Source organism: Heloderma suspectum, chromosome 1, assembly GCF_057233095.1.
Source record: "Heloderma suspectum isolate Gila_16-S chromosome 1, 16-S_ref, whole genome shotgun sequence".
Classification (NCBI taxonomy): Eukaryota; Metazoa; Chordata; class Lepidosauria; order Squamata; family Helodermatidae; genus Heloderma; species Heloderma suspectum.
This window is the reverse complement of record NC_139458.1, coordinates 72,310,986-72,338,497: the sequence shown is the minus strand read 5'-3', so window position 1 is coordinate 72,338,497 and position 27,512 is coordinate 72,310,986. Positions and strand designations below refer to the sequence as shown.

Genomic DNA, 27,512 nt, shown 5'->3' with positions numbered 1-27,512 from the left:
TCTTTCAGATTGGATCTATGGCAGGTTTTTTGCAATAAAACACAATTGCAGCACCATCCTGTCCAGTGTTATTAAATGTTATTAATACCTTTCAGGCCTCAAGTGCCTATAAACTGAATTACAGTGATTTTACAGTACAGTGTAAAAATTGAAGAAATAAAATAAATAATTTCTTCTTTGTGACTTAGCCCACTGTATGGCTTCATGTTGATCTAGGCTGGGGAATTAGTCATGAATTACTTGGGCTGTTGTGTCTGTTACTTGCATTCATCAGTAGGAAGCGTGGTGCCATCCTCTTATAGGGTGGCAGGGGAAAAAAAGGTGGCTTTAATTACTGGTTTCCACTCACTGTTTTATTTTTTATTTTTAAATGATCAAAGTGTGCCAGAAATAGTCAACTCCCATTGGAAGAGAAACTGGCACTGGGGCAATTTTGAGAGGCTATTCATCAGTAATGATCACGGCCCAGTTCTGGTCCCTTCCTGAGAGCCTTCCACAGGCTATTGAGAATACCCTAGTTTACAGCATACAAAACCAGAGTTCAGCTGACGGATGCACAAGCCTCTTGCCTACTTCCCATCTTCGCAGGGCTTTCCCGCCCCTCTTCTGCTTCCTTCTAGCATTTTGTGGGAGCAACACATTCAGCTGTATGTTTTGTTGTAGTGGAAGCTGGTTGTAGTGGAACCCACCCCAGGTTTCAGTCAGAACTCTAAAGGAGCTCTCTGAGGTTGGATGAAAACCGGTGTAATGGATACAGCTGTTATGGCTGATTTGTGTGATTTCCACGTAGAGAACTTTCCCCCAAAATTGGACACCATGTGAATAATTCAGTCTTGTTCTTCAGCATGATATCAGAGCTGTGGAACTCCCTCCCTAGGGAACTCCGCCATGCCCCCTCTTTAATGAGCTTCTGCCGCGCATTAAAAATGTGGTTGTTCAGGCAGGCATTTGGGGTGTGTTGGGGTATTTTTTAGAAATATAGTGTTTTTACTGTAGAATTTTATTGTTTTAAACTGTTTATTATACACTTTGTACATCGCCCAGAGTGGCTGGGTGACAGGCCAGATGGGCAATTAATAAATTTAATAAATAAAAAAATAAAGGATTTGAAATCTCATCATATCCTGATTCATCCCAGTTTCCTAATAGGTTTCAGGATGTGTTGCATTGTGAGCATCACTCTGATTGCACAGTGTCAGTGCTCCCTGCCATGCTCTGATATTACGTGGCAAGAAGTTCACCAAATTAGAATTCAGCCCACAGCAGTGGATTAACAAGATGAAACTAGGCACTTGAAGCAGGCTGGCAATTCCTTTGCAGTTTGTCATGTGTACAGACTTCTGATAGACCCACTGAGGTCAATGAGCTTCCAGAATTTAACTGTGGTGTAAGTGTCCTTGGTTTGTGCCCATTATGTTTTAGCATTGCCTTAGGAATCTTTGTCATAACAGCTGGTGTCACCTGCTGCTGCTGATAGAGTTATTGTACAGTAACCAACAAGTAGGCACTCTTGGCCCAATTTGGTGGGGCATTCCACATGCACCACACTCTGCACTGCACACATAAACAAAGAAGAGAAATCCTGTTGCATGTAGGGATGGACGGACTCACTGGAGTCCGTGCTTGGCGGGCACTCGAGCAGCGACTGCTACCATTCACCTGTGCAAGCCAGGCTGCACAGGCCCCTGGAGGGCTTGGAGACCTGTTGAGAGTGCACTGCAGCTGCTTGCTCCCCCATTGAGCCACCATCTTTTACACAAGATGGGGCTCTGTATTTTCATATATTTACTGTTGCACAGAACGGTGGCTGTAAAGGGTCATTTCAACAACATTAGATGCCTCTAATGTTGTGGAAATGGCCCTTTATGGCTGCTGTTGTGAGCAGTAGTAAATATATGAAAATATAGAGCCCCATCTTCCGTAAAAGATGGAGGCTTGAAAGGAGGACAGGTGGCTGCCTGGCATGAACGGACAGGTCCAGTAAGTCCAAGCCGCTCATGCAGCTTGGCAGGCAGGGGTGGCAGATCACTGAGCTGGAAGGGGGGGAGAGTGGTGGGGGGAGTCTCATAGATAACCCAGACCCAGTCAGGTGCCTGTGCCATCCCTAGTTGCATGGAGTGACCAGTGTGCTCACAGTGGAGATGTTTGCTAATTCCCTGTTCAGTGGTAACTATCCCATGTGCAGCCAATGGACAGGTTCACATGATCAGGGAAGGAAACAAACCATCGTAGCTTATTTTCCCACCCTGAATGTGCAGTGTCATTACCGTAACTGCCCTTGCCAGGTGCGGTTTCTTGTGTTAGCTGAACCTGGGAAGGGTGCGCGGCAGCTGGATTTACAAACCACCTCACAATCGGTGGCTTGTAACTCAACCCCGCTTCGCACCTTCACCAGGTTCAGACGACACGATAAACCGTGCCTGGAGAGGGTAATTATGGTAATGCGGTGGTGTGTGATGGGCATGCACGGGGTGGGAAAATAAGCTATGACGGCTTATTTTCCTTTCCCAATCATGTGAACCTAGTCGGTAGCATGCATACATCCTCTTGTTGCATACGAAAATATCTGATTAATGATACCAATGATGCCAGAGCATGCGCCACCTCTAAAAGAAAGGTAGCTAGTGATATTCAAGCGCATTTGGGCTTTTTGAGCATTCTTGTCAAACACACACACCAAACCCAAACCCTTGAGGGTTGGATTTTTCTTTTGAGAGAAATGTGTGACAGAAATGCTCAAAAAACCCAGATGGGTAAAGCATGGTTCCAGAAGGGGGCATGGTAACAAATGATAGGATGGGCTTACTACCCCACAGGAGACTTATCTTAAGATAAGATAAGGTCTTATCTTAGCTGAAAATGGCACTAGGACCATCATTTTGTATCTATAAAATTCTGCTGATCTATTTTTCAAACCCCTTAACGCTGTTCTAAAATATGTAATAGCACCGCCTTTTTTGTTGCATTTAGATCAACTTCAAGTGACCCAGAACTTGCCAAATTGCACAAACAAAACCTTTCCTATCTATTCTATTTGAATATGTGTGTGTGTCTCTGAATGCACACACACAAACACAGATGCTTGCTTATTTGTTGTTTCTGTCTGTTGCAGAGAGAGGAATCTCCTTTCCGACTTCTCATAGTAAGAATAATAAGAGCCAGAAATATCCACAAGGCAGACACATGTGAGTATCTCTGTCATTAATAGATGGTCCATGGTTCTGGAGAGAGTATTATTTGTCAGCAGACACACAGAAATGGGAGCCTGTGGTGTCAAATCTAGCCAGATTGCTGTAATCTGATGAGCAGGCTCCAAATATTGTCTCTCCTTCCCCACTCTCCCCAGGACTGTTGGTTTCATGATCACACTTCTCTTGTTTTTATTTTATTTTTATTTTATAAGAGGATTTATAACCCACCTTTCTACCAGGTGAATCACACACACAAAAACCCAAAAAACCAATTCTAACCTACCAAAAGCAGTATAACATGATAAAACAGCGAATTTTATTTAATAAATAAATAAAAAAAAACCAGAGAATTAAAAATCAATGGTAAAAGAAAACAGATTAGAGTGTTTGGTTTAAGTTATTCTGGACAAAAGCAACCAGAAGATGGGAGTTAGGGAAAATGATCTGTCTTGTTCTTAGAAAATAGTATTACACATTACGGAACAGAACAGCCAGATTCCATCACAAGTATTTTTAATCTTTGTAAACTGCCTAGGGAACTTTGGCTATGGGGCGATATAGAAATGTAATTGATTATGATAATACTTGGATTCCATCCAATATAATATTGCCTACAGTGACAATGAATCTGGTTAACTGTGTTCTTTCACTCAATAACGAAAACCATTCCAATCACATGGACTATAGCCTCTTCTCAGATCTGCCTCTGAGACCCTGTAGAAGGTCTTCTAGATACTTGGGTGTTTCTTATTCATGAGCTGTTATCACACAACTGGGAGAATGGTCAAAATATGACCCAGTCACTTTGAACAGTGTCAAGGAACTAATTGGTGCCTTTTTTAATTAAAGGGAATATACCCAAAGTACCACCAAAGAGGCTGATGGCACATCATGCTTTAGTCAATTGTGCGGAGGGAGGGCGGGAGAAGTTTGCACTTTTGAAAAATGAAGGAAAAAAAGCAGTTTCCCATTTTGAAATGTGGACTTCCTGTGATCGTAAAAAATGAAAATATAACAAATGAAAATGGGAGTGAGCCACACCGAGCTCTGAAGTGAAATTTGGAAAATTTTGGTGAGCATCAACATCCCTTGTTTTCCCTTCCATACGTCTATCTCTTTACAGTGCTGAGAGTTCAATGCCTTGAAATGTGGCCATGACAATGGCTCACCTTAAGGGGATCAGACGTTATTCACTTTCTTTCTCTCTTTGTCATAAAGACAACCAAAGAGAGACCACAGAGTAATATGTCTCTGTGGTCATCTTTCTATCGCCTCCTCTCACCTGAGTTGTCACTGTCACCTTCTCCATGGTGATCAAGAAGTGGCCCACAAGCTGGCAGTTACCAAACCCTGCCTTAGAAGGTGGAATTTCCATTCTCCTTTGGACAACAAATGTCAAGACTGCCTGTACTGAATTTCCCACCCAGCATGGTGATGGTTTAACGTAACAACCCAACTTTCATATAGAACATAATGCCAAACAAAACATGATTATAAGTTAATCTTAGTCGCAGAAAGGACTTTGGCACAAGTCTAAGGTAAAGGATCAGTCACCGAATTTTAAACAAACTGAGAAGAGCAGCTGAATGAAAATACAACTTTATCTGCGAATGCTTGTTACTCTTCTGTGTTTGAAGAAACTCAGGTGACAGAAGAGTCAGCAGGCACCTGTTACTCAGATCAGGAAGAATTTTGGAGTATGGAAGTCTAGATGTTAATGATGTAATGAGATGCCACTGATAACAATCTCATGACTTTGGCTGCGGTTTTCTGTCTGAACATGCACAAGATTGCACCCTAAGGAAGTACTGTGCATGGTTAAAATATGAAATGTGCTTCCTCAAGATGTGCTGATGATCACCAGCATTTAAAAGGGGATTAGACAATTCATGGAGAATAAGGCTATCAGTGGCTACTAGACATAATGGCTATATGCCACTTCCTGGATTAGAGGCAACATGCCTCCAAATACCACATTGCTGGGGAACAACAGTGGGAGATGGCTCTTGCCCTCATGTCCTGTTTGTGGACTTCCTGGAGGTATCTGGTTGGCTACTGTGCAAATCAGGATGCTGGATCAGGTGGGCCTTTGGCCTGATCTAGCAGGGCTTTTCTTCTGTTCTTATTTGAAGTTTTAACTTGTGTAAAGGACAGCAAAATCCAATGTAGAGAAAAAAAATGTCACACATGATGTTGGCCCCAAGTGACGGAAACTTTTCTAATGAAGAGGGGTGGGGGATCAGAGATCACTTCCATTGTTTGTGTGATGCTAGTACATTATACATTATATTGGTAAAGTAATGCTGGCCAGGGTTTGCATTGATGTATGGACCTCCTCCCCCCTCCCACAGTAGCCAGTGCATTGGATGTATGGGTTTTCTAAAATCCATTCTGTTTGCATTTTGTGGATTTTCAGGTGCCTTTTGTTCCATCATCCACTCATTTAAAGAATCAGATTTTTTCCAATTTCCTGAATTTGCATGAATTTGCATTTGTACAAATTCAGACTTGCAAAAATGGGCAAATCCTCCCAAAATATGCATTTTCATGCTTTAGTCTATGGGGAAAATGCTCATTTTTGTCAGGTTTTTTTTTTAATATTACATATTTTTCTGTGAGCAAATTTGCGTAAAATTCCAGAAAGTAAAAAAACCGGTCTGCAAGTCCATGAAATCCATGCAACTCAAAGTCATGCTCTTTCTCCCTTTTATTCCCCCCTTCCCATTAGTCCTATTCAGGCATTCTCATAAGTGGTGAAACTCACCATGCGAGGACTGGGACCCTGCCAAATGGTCCCATCCCCAATATCATATCTGCTGTACATGTGTAGGCTTCCATGCGATTCAGGACCCCGATTGTGCAAGGTTTGGAATTGAGTGGAAGCCTGTGTGCACACAGCTGTACACACGAAGGCCTCCCTGCTGCAGGCATTCATGTTATGCCTCTGCCTATGGGCAGAGCTACATTACGACATGAAGTCAGGGGTGTGGGTACTCAGTGCAGCCTCATTCCTACTTGCGTAATGAGTTTCACCACTTATCATAGCGTCTCAGTTGTATGGCTTGTGTGACAACCTGTTCTGGATTTTTGTGCAGTCTAGCCCTGTTCACCACATCATAATAAGGGGTTACTGAATACACAGAGGGAGTGCATGTACAATTTGTGCCTAAATAGACCCTGTTCACAAAGGGGCATTGCAAACTTGGAGGCCAAGTGTGAAGGTAGCACATAGCCTGATGGCTATGTGCTACCTCCAGTACCAGAGGCAGTGAGCCTATGTACCCCATTTGCTGGGGAACATGGGCAGAAGGGTGCTGTTGCGCTCATGCCCTGCTTGTGGGTTCCTGGTTGACAATTGGTTGACCACTGTGTGAACAGAATGCTGAACTAGATGGACCCTTGGTCTGATCCAGCATGAGTCATGACTCTTCTTATGTTAGGACCTCTGTACATTTGGAATCCCCAGATTTTGTGGAAGGCACTTATATCGAGTTATAGCTCCTTTCCCACCTGGAGCTAGAGCTCAGGGTGATACAGACAAAACCCCTAATAACACCTGCAAGAATACATTACTAGTTACAAGTACCCTTATTGTGCCTAGGGATATACAAAAGTCACTTGCCTTTTCGCAGGTGTGATTCGCGGTGGGGGGGAGGTGCTCCGTTCCCCCCCGGAATTGTCCCTGGCCGGCTCCGCTCTGTGGCGGCTCCATGGAGCTGCCGGCCAGGGCCGTCAGCAGCCGGAGTTCCGGCCGCGGCCGGGCTGCTGTGGACGCAAATGGCGGCTGCTGTAGCGGCATTTGCGTCCTGCCAGGCTGCCATGATAGGCTACGTAAATTCTTACGGCAAAGAGCAAATAATACTATGTAAGTATTTATGTAGCCTATCACGACGTTTGTGCTGCGGCTCTTTCCGTGATAGGCTACGTAAGTATTTAGTAAAGACAGCCACGCAAATGGAGTAGTATCATGGAAAGATACTTACTTAGCCTAAATACTTACGTAGCCTATCACGGAAAGACCCGCGGCAGAAACGGTGTAGAGGCCGCTGTTTGCATCCCTGCTGTTTGCTGTGATAGGCTACGTAAATACTTACATCGCCTATCACGGCAGCCTGGCAGGACGCAAATAACGGCTGCAGCAGCCAGCCGAAAGACCAGCTGCCGCCGCCGGAGCCTCCGCCGCCGCCACCGGAGCCCCAGGTAAGTTTTGTTCTGGGGGGAGTCCGTGGGGTGATGGGGGGTGGGAGGACGTTCTGCCATGGACTTCAGGGGGCCGTGAAATCCGTGAAATTCTCACTGAAATCCGTGGTGGAATTGTCTGCCATCCCTAATTGCGCCACAAGCCATACCTTCCGTCATGTTTCCCTACCATAATGATCGCTTCACAAATTAAATTCACAAATTAAATTGTAATCCTTTCTCATGTATCCTAAAACATGCTTGATCATTAGGAGTGCCCCTTAAAACACACACAACTCTATTCCAAAAAAGAATCCCTAGATTTATAAAGCCCCATGAAATCAACACTCTTTGTTTTAAACAATTACCACCCCACCCCCAGTGATCCCAATGCAAGGAGGATTGCTATTTCCCTGCTGCTATTACCAGCAGGATCGTGGGGGCAGGAAGGGTGTGTGAGGAGAGTCATCCTTACATGTGCTATTTCTGGGCAGAATCAGGTTCCCCCCAGCCTGCCAACAGCTGTGTGATGGTAATGGAAGTGGTGTGGGGGAGGGGAGGGCTCCTGTGGCAGGCCACACAGACATCTTCTGAAGGTCATGTGCTGCCCATGATCCACAGTTTGCCCATCCCTGTTTTAATGGATCCTCAAAAGAAGCCCACCTCATGGAAAACAATACCCAGTTGTGTTTATTAATGTGTTATCTTTTGGTTTGTTGCTCGTTTAAAGGTGTTTAGCTCCTTATTACCTCTACTGCTGCCTCTCAGTTTAGAGTATGTTGCCAAACAGGTGGAATGCTTCAAGGCTATTAGGAATATGACACATGTCCCGGTCACTCTGTTACACTTTGTGCTTCTTCCTAATAGCTCCACGTAATGGTTTATCTACTGTAACTATGAAACACACTGTGAAACATGTGTGGCATGACAAGAACATGAAATATTTCACACCCTGTTCTTTCATAAATGGTTACACAGGGGCTCCTAACATGAGTACCATTCATCAGCAGCACAGGATCCAAATAAGTAATTGGATTATCTAACCCTGTCACCAAAACTGCTAAGTATACAGGAATAAGGAGAAGGGAATCTGATTCTACCCAAGTTGCTTCACTAATTGCCTAGAGGCTCAATCCTATGCATGTTTGGACAGAAAAAAAGTCCTACAACTCCCAGCATGTCCCAGCCAACATAGCTGGGGCATGCTGGGAGTTGTAGGACTTTTTTCTGTCTAAACGTGCATAGAATTGCACCCTAAGTTGCCTAATTGAAACAACGAGTTTTAACCATTGGGTAGTATCCAGTGTTAGTCCTATGTAGAATAGACCCATTGAAAGAAAAAGTCCCATTCATTTCAATGGGTCTACTCCTCATAGGACTAATATTGGATACTACCCATTTAGTCCACCTTTTCCCAGTCTGGTGCCCTCCTGATGTTTTGGATTTTAACTTCCATCAGCCCCAGACAGCATGATCAATGGTCAATAATGCTGGGAATTGTAGTCCAAAGCATTTGGAGGGCATCAGGTTGGGAAGGCTGCTTTAGTCCTGAATTCTATGTCCCCCCCCCCAATCTATTAAGTCCTATCTTTTTCCTTTTCAGCTTCAAAAGACAATAGTTCTAATTCAAACAATATTTATGAGAGATTGAAGTGTGCTTTCAAGAATATTGTTCCTTCTTACTCAGAAAAGGGAACTGATCAATGTCTGAAGGCTCTGTTTAGGGCTCTACGTGTATATTTTTCTAACCCTGCATGAGAATGGGCAGGAAACATGTGCTCAGGCCTCCACAGGTCTTTGGATGGGATAAAGATGTGTGGGTCTAGCTTTCCTGCTCCCCCCCCTGCCCCCTTGCCCCTTTAAAGGCACAAGCAGGTAAAGCTACTTGTATTAATGTCAACTGGATTGTATCTAGGGGTTGCTTTCACACTTCATAGTCATGGCTGGTAAACTTGAGACTTCCTTGGACTGATTTGATGATGCTTGGTGGAGATTAGAAATCGTACTCAGAAATTGACCCAGAAGTTACTAATTGGCATGGGATGAGGTACAGAGGGCTTCTGTTACTGCATTCCATTTGATGTGGGAAGGCTAGTGGTCAGCCACTTCATCTCTGCTTATGCATTGGGGAGTGGAGAAAATGGATTTATAAGAAGTAAACGATTAGTATTCTTTGGGATATAGGGTTGAGCTGCTTTTTAAAATTAATGCCGAAGGTATTATGTATTTAACTCTCTCTGAAAGGCAACGGGAAATGAGCATGACTCTTTTGAAAATTACAACCACTAGATGATTCATTACTGCCGACTTAAATTGTTACATTGGGATTATCAGCCACTTGAGTATGTACAAGGCCAACTCAATGCACCATGTCTTTGCTCATACCTGTGAGATTGCCAGACCTTAAGTGCTGACAAATGATGACACAGCAATATACTCACTAAGAGACACATAATGTATTAGGAAAGTATGATTAAGACATACAAGACAGATTTAGAGACATGGACAATCTCAAGTACTCTGTCAAGGAAATATTTTAAATCTTTTGCAGAAAAATGCCACATTGCATAATAGGATTTCAGCACAATGAAACTGTGGCTAGCTTGGACAGTATAGGCCCATCCTATGTTAGCTTAGATTTATTGAAATTTATGGGATTTGGGGGAGAGAGAGGCCCAATTCACATAATAATTTTACAGAGAAGAGCAATTTCACCTGAAGGAGACTTTTCCCTTCATTTTTAATGTAGTAAAGTAGTCCATTGTCTGGATGCTCCATATAGTAAGATGACAAATTACTATCTCCTGAAAACTGCTGCTTTCCTATGATATCTCAAAAATGGTAATGTTAGTGAGGCATTGAGCTCTGTTTAATCGTGTGCTAGGCATGGGGAATTTATTGTTAAAGACATTTCTATACTGCCTGTCAATAGAAATTCCTATGCCAGTTTTTAAAATTACTACTTATAATTAACAAAAATATAGGCAAAACCAAATCAGAACAATAATAAACACAAATGTCGAAGTGGGAGGGCACACGCTGGGAGGGCACACACCTCCTAATTCTGTTGTTCAGAAATCCCATATGGGTGCCAAGGTATCCCTTCATACAGCAATGTCACTTCTCCTCAGGAAAGTGTGCAGGAACATCACTAAAATCACATTGCACTTATTGCTCTTTCTCACTAAGCCCAGGCATATCTGCCTACTACCCTTCATATTATCTGCTTTAAAGGGTAGCGTCTTCCTTCCTTGTCTGTTCACTTTCCCCTTACCATCTGCATCGTGTAATAAAAAAAACAAGAGCACTCCACTCTCCCCTGGCACTGCCAGAAAATGTCCAGTGGCACTGCAGGAGGCTCAGTGGCAGAGCAGATGCTTTGCATGCCAAAGGCGCCAGGTTCAATCCCTGGCATCTCCAGGTAGGGCTAGGAAAGAATCCTGACTGAGAAACCCTGGAGAACTCCTGCCAGTCAGCAGGCCTGAAGCCAAGGGGGGCCTGGGGGGGGCACCTGAGGGGACCAGCCCCCTAAGTTTTCTATGCCCTCAGTTTTTTTTAACAAACAATTAAAAAACAGCTTACAATTTTGTCTTTATAAGGCCTGCAAACCAGATGAACTGCCCCCCCCCCAATATCCCCCCTCAGATATTAGGGTCTGACAGTCTGTGCTGACGATGCTGGGCTAGGTGGACCAATGGTCTGCCTCAGTAGAAGGCAGCCCCTTATGTTCCCTATGTTCCACTGCCAGAGCAGCCCACAGTCTCTACACAAGCGGAGAGCCAGGGAAAACCTCACCTCACACTCAGCTGCTATAGGTGCTGCTAATGGTAGTGACTAGACTTCTTCTTTGTATGGCAAATTAGCCCTGGGTGGGGCAAGGAGAGAATTAAAGTAGAGAACACCTAGGCCCGATCTGGCCATACAGCATATTCTCCCTCTCACAGTCTTGCTTTAGACTTGTGGACCGCACTAGGAACTGCTATTCTGCTGCTGCCCAAGATGGTATGGCATTAAACAGCCCAGAATTCTTGTTGACTTGCCTTAGTTGCCTACAAAAATGCAAAAGGCCTTGCATCTCAGGCAGAGGTCATTGATTCCTGCATATATGTGAGAATTCTCACACATGTGGCAATATGTTGCACACTGTGGTGCATTATTGCCTCTGATGTAGGATTTCACCAGCACCCCCCCCCCCCCGGCCCTTATGTGTGAAGGTGGTTTGTTCGTTGTTGTTGTTGTCGTTGTTTTTAAATATATCTTATATCTGCATGGTGGTTATCTGAGGATTAGCGCCAGGGCTGGTCCTATCATTATGCACAGTAAAGCAGGTGCCTCAGGCGACAAATGCTGGGGGTGGGTAGTGGTGGTAAGGTGGTGGAGGACATAGCTGTATGTGCCACAGGGTGCGTGCTCTGAGCTAGCCTGCTGCCCTCAGGTGTGGTCAAGGTTGTTGTCCCATCACCAGAGTTGAAGTAAGATTCAACTGCCAGTTTGGGTTCTGTACGTGGAAAGAGGATGCCATCTTGTCTTTCGCCACAGGTAGCAAAATGTCTTGGGCTGTACCTGGGCTAACCAGCAATATTAGCTTTGGGAGGTGGGTGGGAAAATTTTTACAGACTGTGAGGGAAACAGGGTTTGTCATTGTTAAACAGAAAATCCTAGACCATTTAAATTAAAAAGGACAACATTGCACTCTGATGTTAGTTGGATATGCCCAAGTGCCATTTGGTGGTGCTGTACAGGGAGGGTTGACTGTGTTGAAGTATTTTATCTGAGCTTCCATGGCCACTCTAGAAAGGCTGCTATTCTCTGCTGCAATGGATACTATTCACTTGTTTTCCTGCCCCCCCTCCTTTGGCTGCTGATCTAGGCAAGGTCTGAAATCTGCTTATCCAGTGTATCCAGTATCCAGGGTGTGGTGCTGGAAATCAAATTAGCACAGGGGTGCGATTTGGAACTTGGAAGCTGGGTGGAGTGGCCAGGCTTACACTTCAGCGTGCGTGTCCTAGCTGGTTTGACCTTATCCATCCAGTTCCCTAGGCCTCTCCCTTGCCTATTGCCCTAGTAACAATGTTATGGAGATTGTGGCTGCTGCACCTGGGCCAGCAAGGATTTTATGAGGCCTACTCTCACCCTGTAGAAGTTGTAGGCTCTTTTCCCACCATGAGGGGAAATCATTCCCCCCGCCCCCGGTCAGTCATGTCTCCCTGCACAGGGCTTACCACTGGTTCTTGTACACATGTAGCTAATGCTGCATACACCACCCTTGTTCTCCCTGCATATGGCTGTTCTAGTTGCCTCACCGCTTATAATTTATTTCCCCATCCTACAGTTACTGAATCTGATTGCTATGTGTATCTATCACTGCCAACTGCTTCAAGTGAACAAGTCCGGACTATAACTATTCCCAACACAAAACATCCAGTGTGGAATCAAGCTTTTTGCTACAGGATTGACAAACGTGTAAAGGTGAGACCACATATACCTCTTTTTTTGCCATGAGTGTGAACAATTCCAATGAGATTCTATCAACCAACAAAAAATGATCAAACTCGTTCTCCTAGTTTGTATCTATATGTAGCCAAAATGGCACCATCCACCCACAAGAGGAAGGTATCAACAGGCTTGGGGGAACCCCAGGTTGTACAAAAAGCTTTAGGAAACCCCTCCCAAAATGTAGCTCCTCCAAACAACATGCTCGGTGGGCATGAAATGTTGACTGATTATTTGGGTGTGGGGGGAAGCAAACCAGGGGGAGGGGAATGGAATACCTTGGAAGGGGGTAGGGCTGGCAGCCTGGCTGACTGGAACCTTGAGCAGCTGCACTCCACACTGCACCATTTTGTTGTAGGTCCCATTGTAAAATAATAAATAAGAAAAGCTAAAATAAAATATACATTGTGCTACAATTATTATTCTGAATCCCATAGCATGCAAGCAAAAGTTTATTGTAATTAGCAGCCAGCCATTATACAACTTCACATAGATGTGTTACATCCATCCCCTTGGCCTTTGCACATGAGTGCAAGGCCAGTACAAGAAATTTAGCAGTTCTAAAAGTTACATATTTGTTAAAATCATTTAATAAAAAACATCGCTTTTCAATAGGTGACTGTCCATAGGTGTTCATCCAAACCAGCAAGAGAAGGATATATATATTTTCCTAATATCAGAATAGGCATCACATTCTAAAATAAAATGGGTAAGGGTAATATCTTCCAAAATTAAAGGGTTACAAGAACAAACTCTACCTTCCTTGGGGTTACCCTGAAGAATCCCATAGAGACTATCTGTCCACAAGGTGGGCCCCTTTGTTTGGGACTCCCTGTCCCTGGAGGTCAGGCAGGTGCCAACATTGGTTGCTCCCTGCACTTCTTGAAAACAGCTCTTCCAGGATGCATTCCTTAATTGACCAACTACAGTTTTTTTATTGGTATTGTGTTTTTAAAAGAATAATTTTAATATGGTGTTTTAAACTTTCTATCTTTTCACTGTTTTGCCTTTTATGTTCACCGCTGCAGAACCTGCTTTGGATATGGAGTGGTATACAAATGTTGTAAACAATAAATAAATAGATAGATAGATAGATAGATAGAACATAATAATAATAAATACATTTTGGAGGAGGGATCAACCAACCAAGAGGATTCCTCCTTTTGTGGGTCTGGACATGAGAAACCCAGTTGAAATCCCTTGTTAGTTATGTGGCTCACTGGGTTTTTAGCCACTCCCACTGGCAGGAGGAGCCAGATGAGAGAAGACTGAGTAGTGGGGACTAGCATGCTGGCTTATTCATGACAGCCTAAGTTTTTAAAAACTTAGTTATTGCGTGCGAATCAGGCCATTGTCTCTTAGCCTAACCTGTCTCACAGGATTGTGAGGGGTAGGCTCATGCACACTGCCTGGAGCCATTTGAAAGGATAAACATGTGATTATTAATAATAAGTAATACTAATAACAGCCCTTTTCAGAAATTTGAAATGGACAATATTTCAGCAAGAGTCACTGACAGCTTTTTTAAGTTGCATTTTTCTCATACATATACAGATTATCATTTATAATCAATTCTCTGTTTCAGGAATATTATACAGCATAAAATCAAATAATCTAAATGTTGACTAAGGAAAATAATGTATACATATTCTATCATATTCCTTTACATTCATAAATATTAATATCTCAGTTTAATTAAAGGTTAGGATATCATGTATGTGTTAGCAATCCACTACCGGATAAATATTGATTAAATTCCCTGACAGATCCCTGCTGAATCGCTTCTCTGTTCCCATAAACTTTTATAACTAGTAATTTTGTTCATAGGCATTCTTTTCCACACCCTTCTCCACACATTCCATCAGTAGGCATAGTAGCTGTTCTCCATTTATTTACCATTAAGTGGTGTGTTAATGTTAACATATGCACTACTATTGCTGGATGTTCACTGCTAACCTGGGTCACTAAATAGGCCAAAATGCTGATGGAGGGGGGGGGGAGAGGGGAGTGCAGATCAGAGTATTGTCTAATCCTAGGGCACATTTTACCAGGTACTCCAATCACTGTGCTTTGGGGGAGGGCAAGGATGGAACTGTGGGATGGCCATTCTTCCAATGCCACCAGTCCTCACTATGAAAAAAAAGCCTTAAATTGGTTTCAAGCATCATAACTCCCTAGCCTCTGCACATATCCTTCTGAAACTTTGCAGGTCTTTTGCCTGGAGAGTCTTCTAGGTTGTGTGCCATTTTCATACAAATTGCACCCCCCCTCCAAAAACAAGTGAGGGGAGAGAAGGGGAAGTAAATCAACCCCACCCCCAAATTGGAGAGCTGTCCGTCCACATGAATCACTTCACCTATCCTTTTGAAACTTTGCAAATTTCTTAAAGTTTGTCATTCCATTGCTGGATAACCACAGCTGATGAAAAAAAATAGTCCCAAATTTTTTCCTCTGTAACTCTGTGAACCCAATTCTTCTGAAGAGTTGGGATAGGAGGAAGAAGAGGATGAGGAAGACATTTTGTCCATTTGTATAAAGTCAAGTACAGTTCAGAGCTTTTTTCACTTACCATCGTCTTCTCTTGAGAATTCCCTAAGACTTGCTCTAAAGAAGAGAAAGAAAGAGCAGAACAGGGGAGGAAAGAAGAGGGAAAGAATAATGGTGATTGGAAATGGAGGGGGCAGACTCAGAGACTCCCCAAGCCAAGTAGTTCCTTTCACAGGGGGAGCACTTCAGAGGGATTTGGTGTGTGTGGAGGGTCTGAGGGGGTTGTATATACCTTAATTAACTGTATGAGGTGAGGTTTTAAACTGTAAAACATATTTAAAAGTTGCATGCCTGCTGGCAGCACCATGAGGCACTCTGCACATAGTCTCCCCAAAACCTCCTGAAAAATGACATCACATAGTCCAAATACTCCTTTTGGTGTAATTGGCTGCCTTCACACATATGGGAGAAGTTAAACATGGAGGGGGGAAAAGAAGTTTGTGGAGGCTAATTCAGTCCTTTGCTGTGCTGAAGCCAGTAAGCTTCTAGAAGTCAAAAGTCCAAGTATGTGGCATTAAAATCAGACACTGTGTGAACTATCAATATTTCACAGGGAACATTTCCTGCCCTTCCCCTTCCCTTTTCCAACAGTGGGCATGTAAGGAACAGAGAACAGCCAATCATTAAAAGATCTAATTTACATATCACACTAAAGTTCTTAATATGGAATATTCAAAGGGAGAAAAACCAGAAGATACATTACAATAATCCTTTTTTTTTGCCAATTTTTTGTTTGCTCCAATGAGAACTATACAAGTTATATGAAGGTTATAGGTTGCTCTCTGTGTGTGTGTGTGTGTGTGTGTGTGTGTGACCAAAATCTGTCCGTGTCAAAGCTACAGCCTAGATATACTTTCTTACTAGTAATTCAAGTACTAGTAAGTGCTTCTATATCGGGCTTCTATATTGGGCTTGTTGTGCTTCTATGTCGGGCTTTCACTTTAGATGCTATCGACATGTATAAGAAGTGGGGGTGGGAGAATAGAAAGGCAAGGAGAAAAAAAAAAACAGTGAGCAGACTGTGGAACGAAAGGTGGCTGTGTCTCCTATAGTTTAAAGGCATGCTACCTTGATGGTATATCCCTTACTGGTCTGCTAAGGGAGCGAGTCCTAAGGTCTCCTACTCAAGGCCACTGAGCTCTGAGGGAAGAGTAGGGAGGTCAGAGGTATCTGTCGGTGGTGGTGGAGCTCCCCGAGATTCCATCAGCTCAGCCCCCTGGACTTCAGTTCACTTTCCTGTGAGCTGGCCCAACTTGATCTGCATCGAGTTGGGTCAGTTCGCAGATTTTTGTTTTTTTTTTGTGTAAATAGCGCTTTGCAGAAATTGTGGCCACAAATTGCTATTTCCTTGGTGGAGCTTTGTTGCCAGGCAAAGCAAGCAAATGTTTATTTCCATTCAGGCCATGCTGTAGGATTATTAATGATGAACGCTTTGGGTACTAGGAACTGTGCTGTTTCCTTGTCTTGTTAGGAATCCCTGGGCTTAAAACTTGACTTCTGGCACCATTTATGGAAGGCTTGGAAGACATAATAAAGACAACTTTTTTGTCTGTCTTAATAACATAAAAGCAACAGGAAACTTCCTGACTCCACTCAGATATTACTAAGTCCAGTGCCGCTTAGTGACTAAGGCCTTAATCCTATGGGTTGTGTCCTTGCTGCTCAGAAGCCCCCAAACTTGGAAGCTTCCAAGATTCCTATGCCCTGCCAGGCTGAAGCCGGCAGGGTGGGAGGAGCAGCGGAGGCAATCTTTGCTTCCCCATCCTCTGATCTTTGATTTTTTTTGAGATGGGCTTTTGAGCCCATCTAGTGAGGGTGCTTCACGAGGGGAGGGAAGGAGGCTGGAGGAGGCTCATGATAAATCATATCCTTGTGTCTCCAGTCTTCTCCCCTTCCCGCCCACTGGAATGCCCCCCCTTTCCCTCTCTTTGAGGTCAATTTTCTGATTTTGGAGAGGCAGCCAGCTGTGAGAGGTTGGGGTCAGGGGTCAGATCTCTGATTCCCCCTTCCGATCAGAGCACCCAGGGACCATAGGATTGCTCTCTAAACCTTATAATGACAATGTCCACAAAGACTTGATTTTAAAGAGAAATATAATGTTTACTTCAGGGCTCTCTTATTTATTTTCCTTATGTACCTAAACAAATGGAATATACATATGCTAGCCTGTACCTTCCCTTTTTGGGTTTTCTGCAATTTAAAATATAGTCTTTTAAATAATATTTATTCTCACAATATTCGTCTGTTACTAGAATATTCTGCATCTGAAAATCTGTGATGAAGATACATTCACCAAAGATGATCACCTTTACACAGTCCTCTTTGATATTGCTAAACTGAATACCGGCCAAACTAGTCGTGTGAACTTCAAATTGAATCCAGAAGTAAGTGGTGAAGTAATACTGGGGAATATATAGTGAAACAAATGCAATATATAGCAAACATAGATTTGCTATATATTGCATTATTGCACTTTACCCTGTAGTAGATACCCCCTCTATCTGTATTTAAACTATTGTCTGAATTTATTTATAAAAACGTCCTGGGCATGCACACTGGTATAGATGGTGGCTATCTCAGATGGTGCTATCTCAGCAACATTAACATAGAGAAAGTGAGGACGGTTTCTCATTGTTTTGGTGTGCCTCTGTTTAAGAGCAAATACATCTGCTGATTTTTCTCAGAATATTGGCAGCCGGCCAAATGGTTGCTTATACACCTTTTCAAAATGGAGTTTTCCTTTCAAAGTTTAATTATATTTGGGTTGAAGTAGAATGTACAGTTTCTGCCTTTTAGCACTGGAAATTATGCACCTTGTTATAGGGCAAAATGAGTAGGACTTGAACCCCTTTGCCCCAAATATTGATGGAGTTGTAAAACAAGTAACTAATGCCTAATGATAACCAGAGGGTGTTAGCATGGGTATGACAAAACAAAACAACAACACTGTGTTTCGTATTGTTACAGAAGATGTTTTGCTGCTTCTAGAATTCTCTTTTGTGAAGTGTATATTCTTGGAACTGAAGGCAGTGTTGATTCAAATGTGTTCAGATACACAGTTCGGAATTCACAATTCAATTTAAACTCTCATTGGCCCAGTTCAGCCATAATGAGACATCATGGTTTCCCTGCTTCATGAATGAGCCTGCCCAAGCCACAGGCTTGTGTGCTTCCCACTCCTCTTTTTTCATGCACCAGAGGGGATCAGGAAAGTTAATTAACCAGTGCTCCTCAGGTTTGGATGTCATGGGGAATCCTGGGTTGTTTAAAACTGAAAGCAGAAGTTTTTGATTTCCTTGCAGGTGCAAAAGAAAAAGAGGAGGTGGGGGACTACTTTCAGGAAGAATCTTATGCATTGTATTCAAACAGTGTTGGCACTGATGCTAAAATAGAAAACTGTAGCTAAACATAGAGGAAACATAATTCTTTGGCTCCATGTTGCCCATCTTATATATTGAAAGGTGGGAGTTGGGTAAAGTACCAAAATAATAAATATTATTAATGGATATTTGAAAAGGACGAAGGAATAACCCCCCTCCTTTTTTCTAGACACATGAAGAGCTGGAAGTAGAGTTTTCGTTACAGTACATGTGAGTACAACTCTTAATACTACAGTGGGTGTATAATCAGTAGAAAAGTAATTGGTACAGGATATTGTTCAGCTGTTAAGTCATGTCCGACTCTTCGTGACCCCATGGACCATAGCACGCCAGGCCTTCCTGTCCTCCACTCTCTCCCGGAGTGTGCTCAAGTTCATATTCATTGCATCGGTGATGCTATCTAGCCATCTCATCCTCTGCCGTCCCCTTCTCCTTTTGCCTTCAATCTTTCCCAGAATCAGGGTCTTTTCCAGTGACTTCTCTTCGCATTAGGTGGCCAAAATATTTGAGCTTCAGCTTCAGTATCTGTCCTTCCAATGAGCAGTCAGGGTTGATTTCCTTTAGGATTGACTGATTTGACTTCCTTGCAGTCCAGGGGACTCGTAAGAGTCTTCTCTAGCACCACAGTTCGAAAGCATCAATTCTTTGGCGCTCAGCCTTCCTTATAGTCCAGCTCTCACAGCCATACGTTACTACTGGGAAAAACCATAGCTTTGATTATATGAACCTTTGTCGGCAAGGTGATGTCTCTGCTTCTTACTATGCTGTCTAGGTGTGCCATAGCTTTCCTCCCAAGGAGCAAGCGTCTTTTAATTTCATGGCTACAGTCACCGTCTGCAGTGATCTTGGAGCCCAAGAAAATAAAATCTGTCACTGCTTCCATTTCTTCCCCTTCGATATGCCAGGAAGTGATGGGGCCAGATGCCATGAACTTAGTTTTTTTAATGTTGAGTTTCAAACCAGCTTTTGCACTCTCCACTTTCACCCTCAACAAGAGGCTCTTTAGATCCTCTTCGCTTTCTGCCATTAGGGTGGTATCGTCTGCGTATCTGAGGTTGTTGATAATTCTCCCGGCATTCTTAATTCCGACCTGTGATTCATCCAACCTGGCATTTCTCATGATGTACTCTGCATATAAATTAAATAACCAGGGCGACAATATACAGCCTTGTCGTACTCCTTTCCCAATTTTGAACCAATTGGTTGTTCCATGTCCGGTTCTTACTGTTGCTTCTTGACCCTCGTACAGGTTTCTCAGGAGACAGGTAAGGTGGTCTAGTACTCCCATCTCTTTCAGAATTTGCCAGAGTTTGTTGTGATCCACACAATCAAAGGCTTTAGCGTAGTCAATGAAGCAGAAATAGACGTTCTTCTGGAATTCTCTTGCTTTCTCCATGATCCAGCGAATGTTGGCGATTTGATCTCTAGTTCCTCAGCCTCTTTGAAACCCAGCTTGTACTTCCGGTAGTTCTTGGTTCACATGCTGCTGAAGCCTAGCTTGTAGGATTTTGAGCATCACCTTGCTGGCATGTGAAAGGAGCGCAATTGTGTGGTAGTTTGAACACTCTTTGGCATTGCCTTTCTTTGGAATTGGAATGTAAACTGACCTTTTCCAGTCTTGTGGCCACTGTTGAGTGTTCCAAATGTGTTGGCATATTGAGTGCAGTGCTTTAACAGCATCATCTTTTAGGATTTTAAATAGCTCAGTTGGAATACTGTCATCTCCGCTAGCTTTGTTGTTACTAATGCTTCCTAAGGCCCACTTGACTTCACTCTCTAGGATGTCCGGCTCAAGTTCAGTAACCGCACTATCATGGCTATCAGGGACATTCAGATCTTTCCTGTATAGTTCTTCTGTGTATTCTTTCCACCTCTTCTTAATCTCATCTGCTTCTGTTAGGTCCCTGCCTTCTTTGTCCTTTATCATGCCCGTCTTTGCACAAAATGTTCCCTTGATATCTCCGATTTTCTTAAAGAGATCTCTAGTCTTTCCCATTCTGTTGTTTTCCTCAATTTCTTTGCATTGTTCATTTAAGAAGGCCTTCTTGTCTCTCCTTGCTGTTCTCTGGAACTCTGCATTCAGTTGGATATATTTTCCCCTTTCTCCCTTGCTTTTCACTTCCCTTCTTTCCTCAGCTACTTGTAAAGCCTCCTCAGACAGCCACTTGGCTTTCTTGCATTTCTTTTTCTTTGGGATGGATTGAGTTGCTGCCTCCTGAACAATGTTACGGACCTCTGTCCATAGTTCCTCAGGCACTCTGTCTATCAGGTCTAATCCCTGAAATCTATTCCTCACCTCCATTGTATATTCATAAGGGATATGATTTAGGTCCTACCTGAATGGTTTAGTGGTTTTCCCGACGTTCTTCAATTTAAGCCGAAATTTTGCAATAAGAAGCTCATGATCTTCTTCATGAGCCACAGTCAGCTCCAGGTCTTGTTTTTACTGACTGTATAGAGCTTCTCCATCTTTGGCTGCAAAGGACATAATCAATCTGATTTCGATATTGACCATCTGGTGATGTCCATGTGTAGAGTCGCCTCTTGTGCTGTTGGAAAAGAGTGTTTGCTATGATCAGCGTGTTCTCTTGGCAAAACTCTATTAGCCTTTGTCCTGTTTCATTTTGTACACCAAGGCCATGCTTGCCTGTTATCCCGGTGATTTCTTGACTTCCTACTTTAGCATTCCAATAGCCTATGATGAAGAGGATATCTTTTTTTGGTGTTAGTTCTAGAAGGTGTTGTAGGTCTTCATAGAACCGATCAACCTCAGCTTCTTTGGCATCAGTGGCTGGGGCATAGACTTGAATCACTGTGATGTTGAATGGTTTGCCTTGGATTCGTACTGAGATCATTCTATCGTTTATGAGATTGTACCCCAGTACTGCTTTTCCCACCCTTTTATTGACTATGAGTGCTACTCCATTTCTTCTAAGGGATTCTTGCCCACAGTAGTAGATATAATGGTCACCTGAATTAAATTCGCCCATGCTTGTCCATTTGAGTTTGCTGATTCCCAAGATGTCGATGTTCAATCTTGCCATCTCATGTTTGACCACCTCCAGCTTACCTTGATTCACTGATCTTACATTCCAGGTTCCTAAACAATATTGATCTTTACAGCATCAGACTTCCTTTTCACCACCAGACACATCCACAGCTGAGTGTCCTTTCAGCTTTGGCCCAGCCGCTTCGCTCTTTCTGGCGCTACTTGGAAATTCCCTCTGCTCTTCCCCAGCAGTATACTGGACACCTTCCGACCTGAGGGGCTCATCTTCCGGTGTCATCTCTTTTAGCTTTGTGATACATTCCATGGGGTTTTCTTGGCAAGAATACTGGAGTGGGTTGCCATTTCCTTCTCCAGTGGACCACATTTTGTCAGAACTCTCCACCATGACCTGTCCATCTTGGGTGGCTCTGCACGGCATAGCTTATGGCTTCACTGAGTTACGCAAGCCCCTTCGCCACAACAAGGCAGTGATCCATGAAGGGGTGGTGCAGGATGACACCAATGTATAAAGAATGTGCATAAAGATGCAAGCATAACATTTTTGGAACCCAGTGCAAGGTAGAGGACGACCTCCAATGCAATGATGGACTGGGCTGTCTGAGGCCCAAAAGGGATAGGCAGAGGAATACTTGATGTCCTGAAATGATCATTTGGCTGGTGGCCGGGTAGTTCACTTAATAGATGATCTACTCAATAGACGATGGGCAGACTGAGCTGGTGATAGCTGGTTGGCGGGGCTGCAGAAACACAGTTCTGTATGGGTGGCTGGGGAACCTTGGAGGTTATATTAGCAGATAGCAAACTCTGGTGAGTTTGTCAAGCAAAAAGAAAAGACAGGAAGATGTGAGGCTTGTTTTTGATCATGGACTTTTTAGCTGGATGATGAATACATGACTGGATGCAAAGGTAGCTGAGTCTATGACTAGAGCTCTAAAATAAGTCCAGCTACTTCAAAATATGTCATATTTGGACAATTTGACACCAAAATGCCAGATTTCAAAACTTCCCTTGCATATTAGTGACATCTAGCATAATAATGTGGTTGAACTTTAGAATGCATTCAGAGTTTCTTAGATTTTTCTGCTTTACCCTAAAATGCATGACTGTGTCTCATATATGAACGGCCAACAGAGCGTGTACAGGGCTGCACGTTGCCTCTGTTCCAGCCCCAGCTTCTGCCCCTGTGTGTTTTAACCCTGTTTGGATTGGTGGGTTCACTATCAGGCATCATCCTGTGGACTGAGAGGATGGTAAATAGGCTTGTGCATAGTGGTGTTCTAAGCATAGCAACATTTCTTCTTCTTCCTCTTCTTCTTCTTCTTCCTCTTCTTCTTCTTCTTCTTCTTCACCTGCTTTCATTGTTACAGATACCTGGTTGGTGTATAATAGTGTACTATTAGTGTACACTAATAGTGTACTAATTCTGCTTAGGGATTTTATTATATTTAGCGGTATATAAATATCATACATAAATAAATACATTAAGAATGCAATAGTGCAACGATAATAGCTATGCAAATATGAAATACAAACAATAAAACATAATCATCATTTTAATGAAGACAACAACGGAGAAAAAACACGATCTAGCATAAACCAGTTCAAAATGCCTGTGTAGACAAAACAAATTTCAACCTGGTGTTGAAGCAGTTGCAGTATTTAGTGCTAGTTGCACCTTTCTGTGGAAGGTGTTTCACAATCAGGATATCACAACAGAAAAGAGCCTCACCCTAGTTGTCATATAACATATCACAGCAGGTACCTGGAAAAAAGCCACCCCAGAAGATCCTGAGACCTAGGCAGGCTGATATAAGGAGAGGCACTCCTCCTTCAGGGATAGCTAAGCCACTGCACAGGGTCTGGGAACATTAACAGAACTAGAGTTAGGAGAATATAGATTTGACGTTTTGCAAGCAAATCCAAATCAAGACACCCAATTTGCCACTTTTTTCTGCAAGGAACAGCTAGCCATGCATAAAACATCATTTTGGAAATGGCCCTAAAACTTGACTCATCCTTTTGAAATTACAAGAACTTGTGTCTGTGGACATTTCCTGACCAATTCCTCATAAACGTTTTTGAAACACAAGTGGGGAAACATTGTTAGAGTAGACCCACATTTGTTAGCTTGATTAGCTAGAAGAAGGTGAAAATTAATAATTTGTTCATTCAAAATATAGAATTCATTGAACAGCATTTAACAACATTATCTCTTTCAGTATCAGCAGCTGGTGTTACTGTTAGAATTAGCTTTGGTTTAAGGACTTCTGGTAAAACACCCTTTAGCTAGCATGCCATGCTAGGGATAAAGGGCTTGGGGCTTTTCTGTATGTGTATTTGAAAAAGGGGGTCTTCAGAAAAATGGAACTTAGCATTTCTTGTTTGAAGTATAGCTCTCTGTCTATGTACATATAACACTTGCTATAGAAGTAAGTGACACTGGAGTCCCTACCGTTCTCTAGTACATTGGGTATCACACAACAAATTCCATTGATGAAATAGTTAAAATTAATTTTGACAAGAGTTGTTTTATGTTGTCTGTGTGTTCTGATGTACATTGCAATTGTCTACAGTATTACAGCTGTACTTCTGTATGTCAGTACAAGATCTCTTCTTTGCTGTCAGTATTACTGGCATGGTCTTTGAACCAGATAAATGATAGGTGAACTCCCCTCTGCTCAGTTTGGACTCAGCGGACCAAGCTATTATCCAAATTTAATACATAAGAAAATAGCTCTTGTTTTTCTGAGCCCAGCTCCAAAATCTGGAAATCCTGTTGCATTTCTCACAGCACTGGGAGTGTGATTGGGCCCAAATCCCACTTCTCATAAGCCTCTTCAAAACTCCTTCCTACTCTCACACCATAAACTCCTGAGTCCTGCCCCCTTCCTTCCACTCAAACCTTATCTTGTAGCAATGTGTGCAATGGCTATTCCTTCCTGGTGCCCCAGACTTGGAAATGGCAGGAGCAGGGACTCAGTAAGGATGTCAGGAGTTCTTGGAACTACATGTCCCAGGACACCTGGGGCACTGTTACGAGACATGCAGCATCATCTCAGGTGCTAGGAACTCTTGGGTATGTAAGTTACCAAGGCACCTGACATCTCTGTTGGTATTTCTTGTTGATCTTCACATGCCTAGAAGATTTCTGAGCCAGGTAGGACATAGTGCTCAATTCATAAGCTGCCCATTACAAACTGGGGGGAGCTCGTTTTCTAAACCAGGTGTATATGAACTTCAGCAACGTTACTAAACCAAATGGCACTGACCATCTGAAGACACTGTACCCAGGATGGTCCATGGAATGCTTTAGCCATCCTCAGCTGAGTCAAGAGACTCCATACGTACACCAGGTCTGCCTAAGGGTGACAACTGATGCCCCAGCAGGCAAAAGTTGAGGAGGTGAGTTGTCTTTTTACTTAGGTAGTTAATTGCTGTGTTTTTGTATTCATTATTACTTTGCTGTGTTTCATCATTTTCTCTCTCTGTCTCTTTTGTCTGCTCACAGGGGCCAAAGAGAGGGCGGTGAGGTTCGCACTGCCGGCCCTCGCACTGCCGGCCCTCGCACTGCCGGCCCTCGCACTGCCGGGCCTCGCACTGCCGGGCCTCCTGCTAGTGAAGGCATTCTTGCGTTAGGATCTCGCTGGGTTGACTGGTTCCGCAGTGTTGATATTCCTAGGCCTCCTGGCTTCTAATAAGCAGAGGTCCTTCAATTAAAAGGCTTCTGGTAGATCCTGGAAAAGAAAATGGTACATCACATTTCTAAAATGTCTAAGTAATTTTTAAGGCATGTCTACATAGGGAGGTATCCTGCCCAGAGTTTGGTGCCTTTGACAGAAACAAAGTTGGGGAATAGGTAACAAGGAATGGGGAGATGGACTTCTTGCCTTGTATTATGTGAATACTGTATCTCAGGGGTACACAACTAGTTTTGGGTGGGGGGGGGCAGATGGCCTCTCCCAATCAGCCCTCTGTGGGCCATATGACCCCTTTGCTCCACATGGGCTTTCCCAGATAGGGAAGTCCCATGTGCAGCGCAGCCAAGCCAGTTCCTGTTGCTCCTCTGATGGAAGACCAATGGGGACTAGGTCACCTCTGCCCTGTTCTTCGCATGCCCCACCTCCTTCTCACAATGGTGGAAGGACGGAGGCAGGGCGTATGAAGGAGAAATGGCTGAGTTCCTTTCGTTTCTCCGACGGAGCAGAGAAGGAGACTTAGTTGCTTCAGCTGCCCTGCCTCCTTCCCTCATTGCAGGAAGGAGGTGGGGTGGACTAAAGAGAAGGGGACTTGCCTGTACACAGAAAGAGCAGCCACTCTCCTCGGCACAGGCAAGTCCCAACACCTGCCACTCCTCTTCCCCTGCTGCTATCTCTACTCTCCAATCAGATCAGAGATAACAGTGGGGGGAGGGGATGCCCTGTGAGCAGATTCCTCCAGGGGGTGTGGCTTGCCTGCTGTGGCCTCCTTCTGTTGCACAGATGGATGGGAAAACTGTGTGGGCCCAGCTTATCAATGAGGGCTCATGGTGGTTGGATGTACTGATCCCCAAACACTTCAGATCCCAAATATATCTCCATGTGAATGTGATAACTATGGAGTAGGTGGTGGTTAATTTGACTTACTTTTCTCATTTTCTTTCCAACAGATTTGAATTTCAGCCCTTTTGTGTATTCCTAGACTAACAAGAAGTTTGTGTGAAGATAACTATGAAGGAAAGAAGTCCATAAAATGTAAATAAATGTATAAAATATGTATAAATTATATATTAAAGAGGACTATGAAGACAAATATAGTATTGTAATGGTTTTGTTTTTATTTTGTGAATGCAGCCATGTGACTTTTAGGACAGCCCCTTAGACCACATATGCATTCATTTCATGTTGGCAGAAATGCTCTATATTTGAAACCTCATAAGACTCTTGCATGAAGAGATTCATCATGGGCAATTAGTGAGCAAGGAAGCAACAAAGAGTTCATATTGGGCCCACTATAAATTTACTTGGTGCATTTGGAGACATGTTTATCATTTCTCAGAACAATGCATGTATAGATTGTACCCAGAGTGATATTTATTCTGCAATTGAAGCTGGTAATTGTGTTAGGAGATTTCACAGTCCATACAGCATCTCATGATGCATCACCCCACACAGTGTTCCATTTTAGCACTTCACTCCCAATTATTTGCACAAAATATGTGCAACCTTTCTGACATTGAGGGCATGCTGCTTCCCTTTTTGTTACCAAAGTCTTATTTCCTTCTTTCCTTTTATGCTCAGTTTGTACCATTGCACCCATTCATTATAGACTCATAGTTAGTCTCTTCATTCTTTTATTTTTAGCAGAAGTGAAAGCATATAAATATATGGCCCTGTTTGCTTCCAGGTTGATAGGCAAGAGATCACCCAAGTTTGGTATTAGAAAGAAATGTGATAGAAACCACAGGAGGAGGAGGGAACCAGTAGGGACTGCAACTGCCAGAGACCTTGAGCCTCTGTGACAGGAGAAAGAAAACAAGATCAAGATCAACAGAGCAATTGAATGCTGACATCAAGGGAGTATCTGAGCTCATTTTGTGTTAGGAAAAAAAGATGGCACTTCTGAGGGCCTAGCAGCTGTCAGCTGACTGGTGCTTAAAGGAAGGCTTGCAACTGGAGCTTTTACAAAATGCTCACCCTCAGTTCACCGACCCATGCAGAGTTGGTGAAGGGGGGG

General features: G+C 43.2%; 1 pseudogene across 1 annotated transcript in view; it reads left to right on the top strand.

Annotated features, from left to right (window-relative positions):
- Positions 1–27,512, top strand: part of LOC146357390 (cytosolic phospholipase A2 epsilon-like) — a 76,020-nt pseudogene that overhangs the window by 11,616 nt on the left and 36,892 nt on the right. The window contains exons 4-8 of the transcript XR_014789576.1: positions 2,286–2,429; positions 11,792–11,909; positions 12,703–12,839; positions 17,663–17,794; positions 18,960–19,000. The product of XR_014789576.1 is annotated as a cytosolic phospholipase A2 epsilon-like (transcript). The remainder of the gene's footprint in view (positions 1–2,285; positions 2,430–11,791; positions 11,910–12,702; positions 12,840–17,662; positions 17,795–18,959; positions 19,001–27,512) is intronic.